General features: G+C 36.5%; 1 non-coding gene across 1 annotated transcript; it reads left to right on the top strand.

Annotated features, from left to right (window-relative positions):
• Positions 1 to 2,093: 2,093 nt before the first annotated feature.
• LOC141662223 (small nucleolar RNA R71) lies at positions 2,094 to 2,200 on the top strand. Its single transcript, XR_012550346.1, has one exon. It is a non-coding gene; the product is annotated as a small nucleolar RNA R71 (small nucleolar RNA).
• Positions 2,201 to 13,329: the final 11,129 nt, after the last annotated feature.

Here is a 13,329-nt window from a genome sequence, read left to right as displayed (position 1 = left end):
CTTAAGAATTTTCTTCTTCATAACCTCCTTCATGATATAATTTAGCCTTCTCTGTTGCTCAACAGTCGGCTTGCTTCCTTCCTCTAGCAGAATTTTATGCATGCAATAAGAAGAGTTGATTCCCTTGATATCTGCTATAGTCCATCCAATTGCCAATTTGAACTCTCTCAGAATTCTTAAGAGCTTTTCCTCATCACTTCCTGAAAGGTCAGATGCAATAATAATAGGCAAAGTAGATGCATCACCTAAAAAGTATACCTCAAGTGTTCAGGAAATGGTTTAAGCTCGAGTGTATGAGCTTCTTCAAAAGAAGGCTTGAGACGCCCCTCGGTATTTTTGAGTTCTGACATTCCAAGAAATTCAAAAGGCATATCCAGCCTTCGCTTCCAAGGAGAAGAATTCAAATACTGCAACTGCTCATCACCTTCTTCATCTTCACTATCTGAATTCCCCAATAAGGTTTTTTCTAAGGCATCGGACCTTAGCAATTGATCAAGTTCTGAAGTAACCACAGAATCAACCAATTCCACTTTTAAGCACTCCTCATTATCAGCAGGGAATTTCATGGCATTGAAAACATTAAAAATCACATCCTGATCCAGTACTCGCATAGTGAGCTCACCCTTCTCCACATCAATCAAGGTTCGGCCAGTAGCCAAGAATGGTCTTCCCAAGATTATGGGAATCTTTTTATCTTCCTCGAAATAAAGAATTAAAAAGTCATCAAGAAATATGAGTTTGTCCACCTTGACCAAGACATCCTCCATAATGCCTCATGGATATGTTATAGAATGATTGGCCAACTGCAAGGACATATAAATAGGCTTTGGATCAGGTAAATCCAACTTCTTGAAGACAGACAAAGGCATCAGATTGATGCTAGCTCCCAAATCACATAAACACTTATCGAACGACAAGTTTTCGATGGTGCAAGGAATAGTGAAGCTCCTAGGATCTTTAGGCTTCAGAGGCAATTTATGTTGCAGCGTAGCACTGCATTCCTCTGTAAGAGTAACGGTCTCTAAGTCATCAAGATTCACTTTCCGAGAGAGAATATCTTTCATACACTTCGTATAGCTAGGCATTTGTTCAAGAGCTTCAGTGAAAGGTATGTTGATATGAAGTTTCTTGAACACCTCCAGAAACTTAGCAAACTGCTTATCCAACTTTTGCTTCTGCAGTCTCTTAGGAAAATGAGGTGGAAGATAGACCTGTTTCTCCCCTGTATTACCCTCAAGAGGAGTGTGTTCCACGGTTTTCTTCCTTGGTTCCACTTCTGCTTCCTTCTGCACATCTTCTTCAGCCATATCTTCAGATTCTGGAACTTGAGCTTTTTGTTGGCTTACAACCTTCCCAGACCTCAATATAATTGCCTTAACCTGCTCTTTTGCTTCCTTCTTTCCTGGAACTTCTGTGTCACTAGGTAGTGTATCAGGTTGACGATTCAACAAGGCATTAGCAATTTGACCAAGGTCTTAATAAAAACCGCTTGGCTCTTGCACATGAGCCTCAACTCCTCCAATTCAGATTTTTCATTAGATTGTTGGAGTTATTGTCTTGGTGCATATTGCGGTTGCTGAAAACCAGGAGGGTTGAATTGTTTTGCTGCATACTGCTGATAAGGATATTGCACCGTATTCTGAGTGTTGCTTCAGCTGAAGTTAGGATGATTGTGGTTCTTGGGATGATAGGTGGCTGGAACTAGTTGTTGTGACCTCTGGAAGTTGCTCACGAACTGAGCTTATTCACTAGAAATAGCACACTGCTCCGTTTCATGCACACCAGCACAAATCTCACAGACACTAGTGATCTGATTAACTCTATAATTAGCCAAAGAATCCACCTTCATCGTCAAAGCCTTAAGCTGAGCAGCTATAGCTGTAGCTGCATTCACCTCCAGAATTCCTGCTACCTTGCCTTGAGGTAGTCTTTGAGAAGGGTTCTGGTATTCATTAGCAGCCATTAGTTCAATCAACTCATAAGCTTCATCGTAGCTCTTAGCCCATAAGGCTCCACTCGATGCTGCATCAAGCATGGGTCTAGACTGTGCTCCCAAGCCATTATAAAAGCAGTTGATAATCATCCAGTCAGACATTCCATGATGAGGACACTTCCTAAGCATCTTCATATAACGATCCCAAGCTTCACATAAAGACTCTCCCGATTGTTGAGCAAATTGAGTAAGAGTGTTTCTGATTGTAGCTGTCTTCGCCATAGGAAAGAATTTAGTAAGAAATTTTTGAGCAAGATCTTCCCATTTGGTGATAGAGCCTGGTGGTAGAGAATGCAACCAACATTTAGCTTTATCCCTCAAAGAGAATGGGAAAAGCCTTAGCTTTATAGCATCTTCAGACACGTTGTTGAATTTGAAAGTGTCGCAGTTCTCGATAAAATCTCTAATATGCATGTTGGGATATTCTGTCGGAGAACCCCAAACTGGACTGAGTTCTTCACCATCTGAATTGTGCTAGCCTTGATTTCAAAAGTGTTAGCTGTGATGGTTGGTCTGACAATGCTAGACTGAATATCATTAATCTTTAGTTGAGAGTAATCCATCAAAGCCTTCAGATTCACTTCTGGTTCTCCCATTACAACAAGAGCTTCTTCTTCAACTTTCTCCTCAACAAAGACCTCTTCTTCTACTACTGCTTCTTCCTCCACTTTATTCACTGTTCTCATTCGAGATCGAGAACGCGTTAGCATAAACACTCTATAGAGTACCTGAAAAAGCAACAAGCAAACAAGTAAAATATCTGAGTCAGTGAACTTTAATGACCACTGATGTCAAGCACATAAACTAAAAATTAACACCAAGTCCCCGGCAACGGCGCCAAAAACTTGTTAGGAAGAAACACGCGCTAAAATTACACGCAAGTATATACGTTCGCAAGTAATATATAATTCTTTCTAGTTCGTTCCCACAGAGATCAGTTTAGGTTAACTTTAATCTATGCACTTATGCAACAATGATATGGTTATCGTTTAATGCTAAGAGAGATAACAAATTGAGTTGTTTATAACTAAGAAATTTTACTAACTAACTTTAACTAAGAGAATTGAGGTTGATTTACTTATATGAGACAAACATGGGATTCTAACTTCATTAAATACTTCATTCAAAGTCGTTGTTATTAACCTTAGCATGCAATGGTGATGACAACTAATCAGATAACACGAAACTAGTAAACGCCAAATTTCGTTGCATGAATACCCTACTACCAGACATCCAAAAAAAAGATAGAAGCTGAATAGACACCAAGTATATTGAGACCCTATATGTCTATAGAATTTGACAACATAAAGGTTTAATTTGCAAGTTATCTATCATGATTACATATGGAAAGTAAGATGGTTAAAATTACCTACGAATCATGCATAAAAAATACATGAACCAATGCTAGCATGGCAAGTTCTAAACCCCTATATTCACTTTCGCTTCAATAGAGATTAACACGCTATCTTATAAGTTCACGATGCTCATAAGATGAATAAGCACAACCAATACTAGGATATCATACAATCACCACACACTAAGATATTTAAACAATTAACTATTGAAATCAATAAGTAAATCCATTAGAACCCCACGATAACAATTAGTTCATAACCGAACTCATCATCACTGTGGGTTACGATAAAAGCATGGTATAATAAACTAAGTCTTTATAAACTGAATAATAAACCAAAGTACATTAAACAAGAGTAATAGGTTCAACAAACAAGAAAACAAGCATCCAAGATTACTGTAACACCCCCAGATCCGGGGTCGGGGATCCGGGTCGTCACGGTCTTTCTTTCCACAATATCACTTCACTTAATTAATAATAATAACCTTATGCTGTGACCCCACACTAACACACACCACAACCCGTTATAGTCTCAGAGATGAAATTTAAATAAGTACCAGTCTTTGAATCCACAATTTAAAAGTTATTACAACCCAAAATGATTACTTAATAAATTTACAGTTAATTGCCATTATCTGCCACAAGTTATAATTATACATAATTTGATTCTCAAAATAGAAAGCCTGATCTACCAATGGATCTACCTCTGCAGCTATAGCAGCCACAACATCATCGGGAAGACGCGGGACGCTTCCCACGCGCTTGCGCTGGGTCTGCTAGAGTCTGGCCATCTTTCCTAACTGTTATTGTGTGATGAAAGAAGAAAGCAAGGGTGAGCAGCAAGCCCACCAAAATAATATGTATAAAGATTAACAATATATGAGCCTTCTCATAGCACTCATGAAAGTCTTGGTCAAAAGAAATGAACCAAGTTGATATCTTAACGCGATGAAGTCACAAAATATTCAGTATATATATATATACATATATACTTTTCAAAATCTTGGAAGTCCTCTTCCATGCATAATATACACAGAGTTCCAATTTATAACTGTATAAAACTATCGTTGCAAGGTGATCTCATATATCTAACCTTGTCTCAACGTTTTTCTGAAAATCTTTGTCATGCATAAGATAATCATTTACTAGATATAAGTTTAAAAGATGAAGTTATAAGGTACTCCAATATACTTATATCTTTCCCAAATACTACTTGAACTACCCCCGTTCAAGTTATAATCAGTTTCAAAGGTTCATCACATAGATGAGACTACAAGACAAGATTTGAATAGATTCAATCTTTGAATATCATTATAAATAATGAAGTTACGAGATACTTCATTAAGTCCCGATATATAAATATATTCATATATATCTCCCATACATTTCCTGAAAACCTCTGTCATGTAAAGTATGAACAGAGTTGCAATATCCAATGAATTTGGAAGAAAAAGAATTTGGCATAAACCAGATATCTTGCTGATCAGGCAAAGATACCCATAAGTAACCTTTTCTACTAGTAGATGGACGAATTCCCCACTGGTCATCACCCTTGGTCGCAATAGGACCTTATGCTGGACTGCCACTCAGCCACTTATGCATTTGATGGACTCCCACTGAGCCACTTACACTATCATGGACGCCCACTGAGCCCATGTTGCTTATGCCGACTCAATAGATGGACTTACTTCCCGAACGTTGGGTAAGTAATCAATTCATTTACCAAAACAGCAACCTCGTTGCGAATATAAAATACACCACTGAGCCGGATTCCCCAGGTTTTGAGCGAATATTTAAATCCCCTTTGAAAGGAAGATCTTAAATATAAAAATAAGTTTTGGGATCCGCTCTAACTTTTAAAAATCATTTTGAAGACTCGAAAACATTTTTAAGAATGTTTGGAGTAATACTGATTTATTAAACTAAATCAGTCCCGATATGAAAGAAATATCTGAATATTATTATTTAAATAATATTCCCATAAGAATAATTGAGGTAGAAGTTGGAAAACTTATACTTGAATGAATAACAAATAATCAAAGATATACTTATACGAAAGTAATATCTTTATTTGAATAATCAAAAATAAGTTTGATTATCGACACCTTATTCTTTAATACAATAAAGAATATTATTAAGTAATAAGCGGAGTCATAATACCTCGAATGAATACTATAAATAATATTCATAAAATAAAGGAGTCATACATCCTCAAATGAATATCCAAGTAATATTCAATAATAATATAAACTGAGTCATAAGCCCTCAAATGAATATTCAAATAATATTCAAATAATAAAATAAACTGAGTCATAAGCCCTCGAATGAATATTCAAATAATATTCAAATAATAAAATAAACTGAGTCTTAAGCCCTCAAATGAATATTCAAATAATAAAATAAAGGTATCGAATAAACCTTATTCGATCCATTGTTTTAAAAACTATATCCATATATATATAAATATATAAATATATATATATATATAATATACTCGGGAACATCGACTCCCGGTTTAGAAATATGTTCACCTTTTATCCCCTATACTAAGGGCATACGCAACTACTTGCTTATTTCTAGCATAGGTATTATGCAACTATAAGCATTGAAATCAACAGATAGATAACCAGATTATGAAACAGACATGCATATATACCATATCAGCATGCTCCAATATATCGCAAAATTTGCTAATAACAATCATGCACTATCACAAGATAATGCATATACATATATTTACATCACAACAACAGTATATCGGGTAGAAAACTTGCCTGAGCGACTGGGGTTACGAATGGCTCGGGACGAGTCTGGTAACCTATAAACAACAAGTAAGTTGGAATTAAACCAAAGTCACTTGTAAATCTACACTTTAACTAACTTAGACTCTAACGCTTGTTTTGCGCTCACTGATTCGCTTAAGTCACTCGGGTACCCTCGGCTCCACCATTTTTAATAATTTAACCTTTACGAGTTTTAAGGCGATTCCTTCGCGAGTGTCTTACTAACTGCCTAGCACACTTACCATAAATGTTTCATACATTAATTAACCCTTTTTGGTCTTTAACCTATGTTTCAAAGTAAGGCGAGGGGAAAAGTTTTGTTCGCGAAACGCCGTTACTTGAAACGGTCGTTTCTCCTAAACCGTGCATCGGAATCGAACGAACTACATATCAAAACGAAGCTCATAACATGAGCTATCTAAAAATGGCAGTGGTCATAATCTAGCAGGGGGTTCTAGGGTCATAATGTTATGCACAAAAACAGTCCAAAGAAAATCGGACGTTACGACGGCTATGTTTACGCGATTTCCAATATTTTAAACCATTCAAACTCATTCCAAATCAACCTCAAATCCAACATACAACCAACATCCATCCTTATCACATCATAACAACCCCAACCAATTCAATTTAATCATTCATACTTATGCCTAAGCTTAACTTTAATCATACTTAAGTCCTTTTAATCAAAACCACAACATTCACCATTCCATTTCACTACCATTTAAAATCCCAAACTCTAAATCACAACAACAAGCTACAATAGCACCCTACTAATCAAAATCATCTTATAATATATAGGAATCTAGGGTTTGGAGATGGTATACCTTCCTTTGAGTGGTGGGAGGAGCTAGGAAGCCTTAAGAAGCTTTGAGAAGTCTTAAGAATGCTTGGATCTTCAAGAAAAACAAGAAAAACTTCAAGTTAAAAACTTGAAAACACTATTCATAGTCTTCTTCTTTGATTAAATGAAGAAGATGGAGAAGGAATTGATGGCTTAAACTCATGATATAGCCCTAACTAAGCATGAAGATGATTAGGGAATTAACTCACCAATTTAGGAAGCTTGGATCTTTGATTTTGAATTTCTCCTCCATTTGCAATAGTAAAAGCCGAGAGCAAGCTTGCTTGGATGAGAGAATGGTTTTTGTGTTTTGATGAAAATGATTTGCTTGGCTTGGTTGGCTTGTTTTTTGTGTTTGATTTAGTAAATTACCTAGTTGCCCTTGATTTTGTGTGGTTAAAAAGTCACCACATCTCCTTCCTTTCTTGTCATGCCTATGTCATCCTCATGATGTAATCCTCCCCTCCTTGTCCTCTTTCTATTGGTTGGATGACATCATTCCCACTAATCCCTTTGATTAACTTCCTAATCGTTTGCCTAATGACCGCTGATCTGTTATACGGTTCGCTTAACTTTCGTTTTCGTTTTTCGTTTGAGGGATCATACCCGGGATCTTATTACTTAGGTTCCCTTAACCTTTCTCAATATATTGTATTCCTTCTATGATCCTCTCTTATAATCCTTTAATTTAAATCCTTTTTATCCTGTTACCTTATACTCAATTCTCTCCGTATCTTGTGGATTTCCGGGAAAAATCAAAGTGTTCGGAATTGGATTCTGACGATCTTTACATACACTTATATACCACATAGAGTACTAATAAAATCTCAGAATATCCATAACAGAACCCCTACATAGTGTGGCATGAAAAGTTTTCTCGTTCAGCAAAAACACTATTCATAAGGGTTTCAAAATTTCTCAAAAATTGGGGTTATTACAATTACAACTCAATTAAAGAATCACAAGTAAAAACAAGCTTTTCTTCTCCTTCGTTGTATTTTTGTGCTCCTAGGTCTTCTCGTCATCTTCTCCTTAGTCTCCGTTATAAAAAATGTCTTTAAGATGTCTTTAAATACCAGCCCAAAACAATCCATAAGTCCAGCAGATCCATATTCTAGTAGCAACAGGATTCTGAAAAGCCGACCTGGCGGGGGCGCGCGCTATCCCAGTGCGGGCGCGCTGACAAATGGCAACCCGAGCGCGGCCGTTCTATACTTGGGCGCGACCGCCATGTGTCTCTGGAAAAAAATTATTTCTTTGCTTTCTTTTGCTGATTTCTTTGTATAATTAACCAAGGCTCCTTCCCTAAACTCTTCCAAGCATAAAAACATTGTAAAACCCTTCTTGCTTCTGGTTATGCCCTGAAATGCAAAACACTACAAAAACACATCAAATACACAAACAACTTGAGTACAAAACACCAATTCGAGCCTTTATAAAGCATTCCAAGTGGATATAAATGCCACTTAACATTTACCCGGTTGATGTCTAAGTGGATTGCGAAGAAGAGGGGTTTCTTACCCACGGAGAAGGATGGGAAGCTTTTGGAGATGATTGTTGAGTTGGGATGGCAGACATTCTTTGAGACACCCACAGCAGTCCTGATAAGCATTGTGCAGGAATTTTATGCGAATGCTAAGGCGGACAAGAATGGATTTTCCGTGGTCCGTGAGTTGACTGTGGATTATACTCCTGAGGCTATTCGTCGAGTTATTAATCAACCCGCAAGGAAGCCGGATGCTGAGGACTGGGTGCAGAAGACCCGAGAGGATTTTAATCTGGATTATATTTTGGCTGAGTTGTGTGTTCTTGGGACAGAGTGGAAGTACAAGGCGGGCATGAATGAGCCGCTTACTTTTCCTGCTTCGTGTATGAACATGTATGCTAGGGCGTGGAACCTGTTTGTGTATGCAAATATCATGCCATCTTTGCACTCACACGAGGTTACTATGGATAGTGTTATTATGTTATGGGGGATTCCAAATGAAGAGTATGTGGCTCTCAGCTTTATGATTCATTAGAGAATGCTGCGTTTTATGCGAGGAGGGACCACGGGGACGATTCCTCGTGCCTTCATTATTATGAGGTTATGCACTGTAGTTGGTGTTGGGTGGCCCGAGCATGAGCAGCTACAGATGCCGAGTGCTCCCATTGGTAGCTCGACGATTCAGCAGCTGAAGGAGTGGTATGGCGGTAAGGCCGATGAGAAGGGCTTGGGCTACACATATGATCATTTACCAGATGGCCAGCCAGCTGATCAGACTTATCCAGGGGGTTCTTCTCAGGCACATCAGGCAGCTACTAGAGCCTCTCGTGGAGCCACTCGATCTTCTCGTACTCAGTAGACAGGGGAGAGTTCAGGACTTAGAGATGCGCAATATAGGCAATTGGCTAGGCGTATGGATGCGATGTACGACATTCACAGTCATTTTGTAGCAGATTTGATACAGGCTTTGGGTACTGCTTTCTGAGCCACTGGTATCGAGGTCGATTGGCCTGTGTTTGGAGCTGATTCTGTGTACCCGCCACCTGATACTCCACCCGAGGAGGGTGATCCTACCGATGACTAGGTATGCCTTGTATCCTTATTATTGCCTTCAATGGGGACATTGAAAATTTTAAGTTTGGGGGTTATAATGTAAGGATTAGTTGTGTGTTGAGTCCATATAGATTCATATTGCATGATTAGTTGTAGTTCATTTATATTTTTACATAATTGTTCATTTAGTTCATATTGATTTGTATACTATATTTTTTATGTTTGTATGTGAGTCCATTTAGTTGCATTCGCATGCATATAACATGACCCCTTAGGTTGAGCTATTTTTGAGTGATAGGTTGGTGTTGATTTGAGTGTGGTGATGTCGAATAGAGGGATTATTAAGTCCTAATAAATTGATTTGCATGCCCAGAAACAAAGTTTTTTTCACAAGTCTTATAAGTTGCTTTTGAACTAGATCATGATCATACTTGTTTATTGTTGAAATTGAATCACTTGGTCATATTTTTACTATTCACGTAATGGCGTAGGAACACTGAAATTTTAAACTGGGGAAAAAAATGGATATCATTGCTTGTTGTGAATAAAGCTAGGCATCAAATGGCTAGTAGCCGGCTCATATTTTATGAGTAGTCTAGGGTTGAATGAGATGGAGCGAAACACACTCATTCAGAAATCATTGAACAAAAATTGAAAAAAAAAGAAAAAAGGAAAGAACAAAGAAAAAGAAGGAAAAAACATTGTGTTGTTTTGTGTTTATGCATAATTGACCAAGGGTGAGCTCTTTAATACTCGAGTTATTAAGTTCTAGGGGACTTTGTGCCTATTGACCTAAGGCTTGTATAGTCTGGGATCCGCTAACCTAACACTCGCTATATGGGTATTATTGTATAAGTATTTTAGGACCTCATTCATTGCATGGTCAAATAAGCATTTGTGTTTCTGTGTTCTATGTTATAGCATGAACTCTTGTCTAACTCTAGTAAAATTAAGGTGTTGTGAGTCATTATGTGTTTAACGTTCATTCTATTTATAAACTTGTGATTTTTTTGGTGAAGAATAAATTATAATTATTGATCTAGTACGGAGAGTATATCTGTTAAGCATCGTACACATGCACGTTTTTGGCTTGTAAGTTGGTTTGTGGGATTTGGTTGAACTCAGTTTCGAATAATTGCATTCTTAGCGATATTTACTTATTGATTGGTTATGGTTATTCCGACGGGATCGTTGCATTTTCATGTAGTTGTATTCATGCATTGGTTTTGTTTTTAGTGTCGAGTCTGTTTATGTTTGAGGACAAGCATCGATTTAAGTTTGGGGGTGTGATAAGTGGAATTTGTATCCACTTGGAACGCTCATATCGCCTTAAGTTGGTGTTTTGGACTCAAGTATGTGGTGTTTTCGTGTTGAGTCATTGCATGGCATTAGTCGGAGGAGGAATTGAGCTTTTCATACAATTTTATGCTAATAAGAGGTCAGGAATGGAGTCGAGAAAGATTGCGCGAATAATGTAGAACAAAGGAAGAAAATGCAGAAAAAAAGTATAGAACAACAGCGCGCCCGTGCTCTAGCACTGGGCGGCCGCACCTGTATTGTCAGAGAAGCAGCGTGCCCACGCTAGGAGGAAGCGCGCCCGTGCTAGTGCAAAAAGCCAGAATCCTAATTCTATTATAATTATGATATTCTGAGAGTCCAGATTATTCAGGGGCCTAAATATAAAGATAAAAAGATGTTTTTAATAAGAAGGAAGCCAGGGAGAACAGATAGAAGACCTAGAGCACACGAGACGGCTAAGGAGAAGAAGAATTAGTTTATTCTTTTGTATTCTTCGATTTAGGCGATACTTTTGGATACTTGTTTTCGATTTGTTCTAAACCCTAGTACTTTTATATATTCTTGCGTAGTATTCTAAATTTATTTAGTATCATGTTTTCATTGGAACCCATTTTGACGATGCGTTCGATTATGAACTAATTGTTGTCATGGGGTTCTGGCGGATTAATTTATGGATTTCAATAGTTAATTGTTCTAAATATTTAGTGTGTGGTGATTTATGATTTCCGAGTTTAATTATGCTTATTCATCTTTGATGCGTAGTTAACATCTAAGATTGTTTGTTAATCTCTATTGAAGGACAGTGAATATAGAGGTTTAGAACTTTCCATGCTAGCATAGGTTTATGTATGAATTGGCATGCATATTTCATGGAGTAATTTTAACTATCTTACCTGCTTTATGTAATCATAATAGATAACTTGTTCTTAAACCATTATGTTTTCAAATCTTATAGACATATAGGGTCTAAGCATAATTGGTGTCTACTTAACTTCTATATTGATTGTGGATGCTCAGCAGTAGGGTATACGTATATCGAAAGATAACGTATACTAATTTTGTGTTATCTTATTAGTTATCATCACCATCGCATACTATTGATAAAGATATAAAATTTGGATGAAGTATTTAATGAAGTTAGAATTCCATGTTTTATTCTCATATAAGTAATTCACTTTTAATCTCTTAGTTAATGCATGCTAGTATAATCTCTTAAGTAGTTAATCAACTCAAATTTTTTACTTGTCTTAGCTGTGAACGATAATCATACATTGTTGCATAAGTGCTTAATCTGAACTTAACCTAAACCAATCCCAGTGGGAACGAACTTGACTTAAATCTTATACTACTTGTGATCACGTACGCTTGCGTGTACTTTTGCGTGTGTTTTAGTGCGAACACGTAGATCTGAAAGTATGAGTACTCGGACAGTTAATAGCATCAAGGTTCTTTCATTCAGAAATGTCGGTGAATACAACTATAAATTATGGAAGAAAAAGATCACTCTATATATTAAATTAGCAAACCGTGATTACATGGAAATTTTAGAGAGTGGTTCATTTGTACCAAGAAAGTGAAGGGTTTTTAGCACAAAAACGCAGCGAAAATGTAAATTTAAATCTTAAAAAAAAACCGAAACCTTCCGCAGGATCCATGCGAAAAATAATATTTAATTCGTAGTTCAGTATGTTTACCTTAAGAAGGTTTACGTTAATGGAAAGATGGAGGTGTTTAATAGCGATCCAAGAATGATGAACGGAGATCCTTAGCAGCTGCTCCTCAAGTGTGAAGCACTCAACCGGTATCCACCAAGAAAACGATATAATGAAGGAGGAGGAGATGGAGAGAATTAGGGTTTTGTAAATCTTTTTGGTTGAGGCAAAAATAGGGTTTATAATAGTATATTTATAGGCAAAATTTTCAGCTGAAAATTTTCCCATAAAATATTATTATTATTAACCCTTTATTATTCTCACTAATAATTAAAACACCTTTTAATTATTAATCCTTTTTCTAAACTTTTTAGAAATAATTCTCTCACTTGATTTAATTTCCAAAAATTAAATTCTTAATTAATAATATTAAGAACCTTTTTTTAATTAATTTATAATCAATTAAATCTCTTTTAATCAATTATAAAATTTGCCAATTAATTATTTATTTCATAAATAAATAATTATCAGCCATTATCAATTAATTCCTCCACCATTAAATCATTCTCTTTTATGGTGTGACCCTGTAGCTCAATATTAAGCCGGTAGTAGAAATAAATAATAATAAAACTATTTTATCATTATTTATATAAATTCTCTAATTCATTAAATATGATTAATTAATTAATCATATTTATTCTACATCGTGAGGGATACTTCTCAGCATATCGCGACTATCCGGATAATACGAATTCACTGCTTAGAATACCAAGAACCTATTCAGTGAGTAGTTACCGTACAATTAATTCCTTCTACCCTACAATGTCACGATTAAATACAAGACACGGAACTTGTGTCAAGCCTA

This window comes from Apium graveolens, chromosome 5, assembly GCF_009905375.1.
Source record: "Apium graveolens cultivar Ventura chromosome 5, ASM990537v1, whole genome shotgun sequence".
Lineage (NCBI taxonomy): Eukaryota > Viridiplantae > Streptophyta > Magnoliopsida > Apiales > Apiaceae > Apium > Apium graveolens.
The sequence above is the reverse complement of the archived record's forward strand: the minus strand, read 5'-3'. Positions and strand labels throughout refer to the sequence as shown.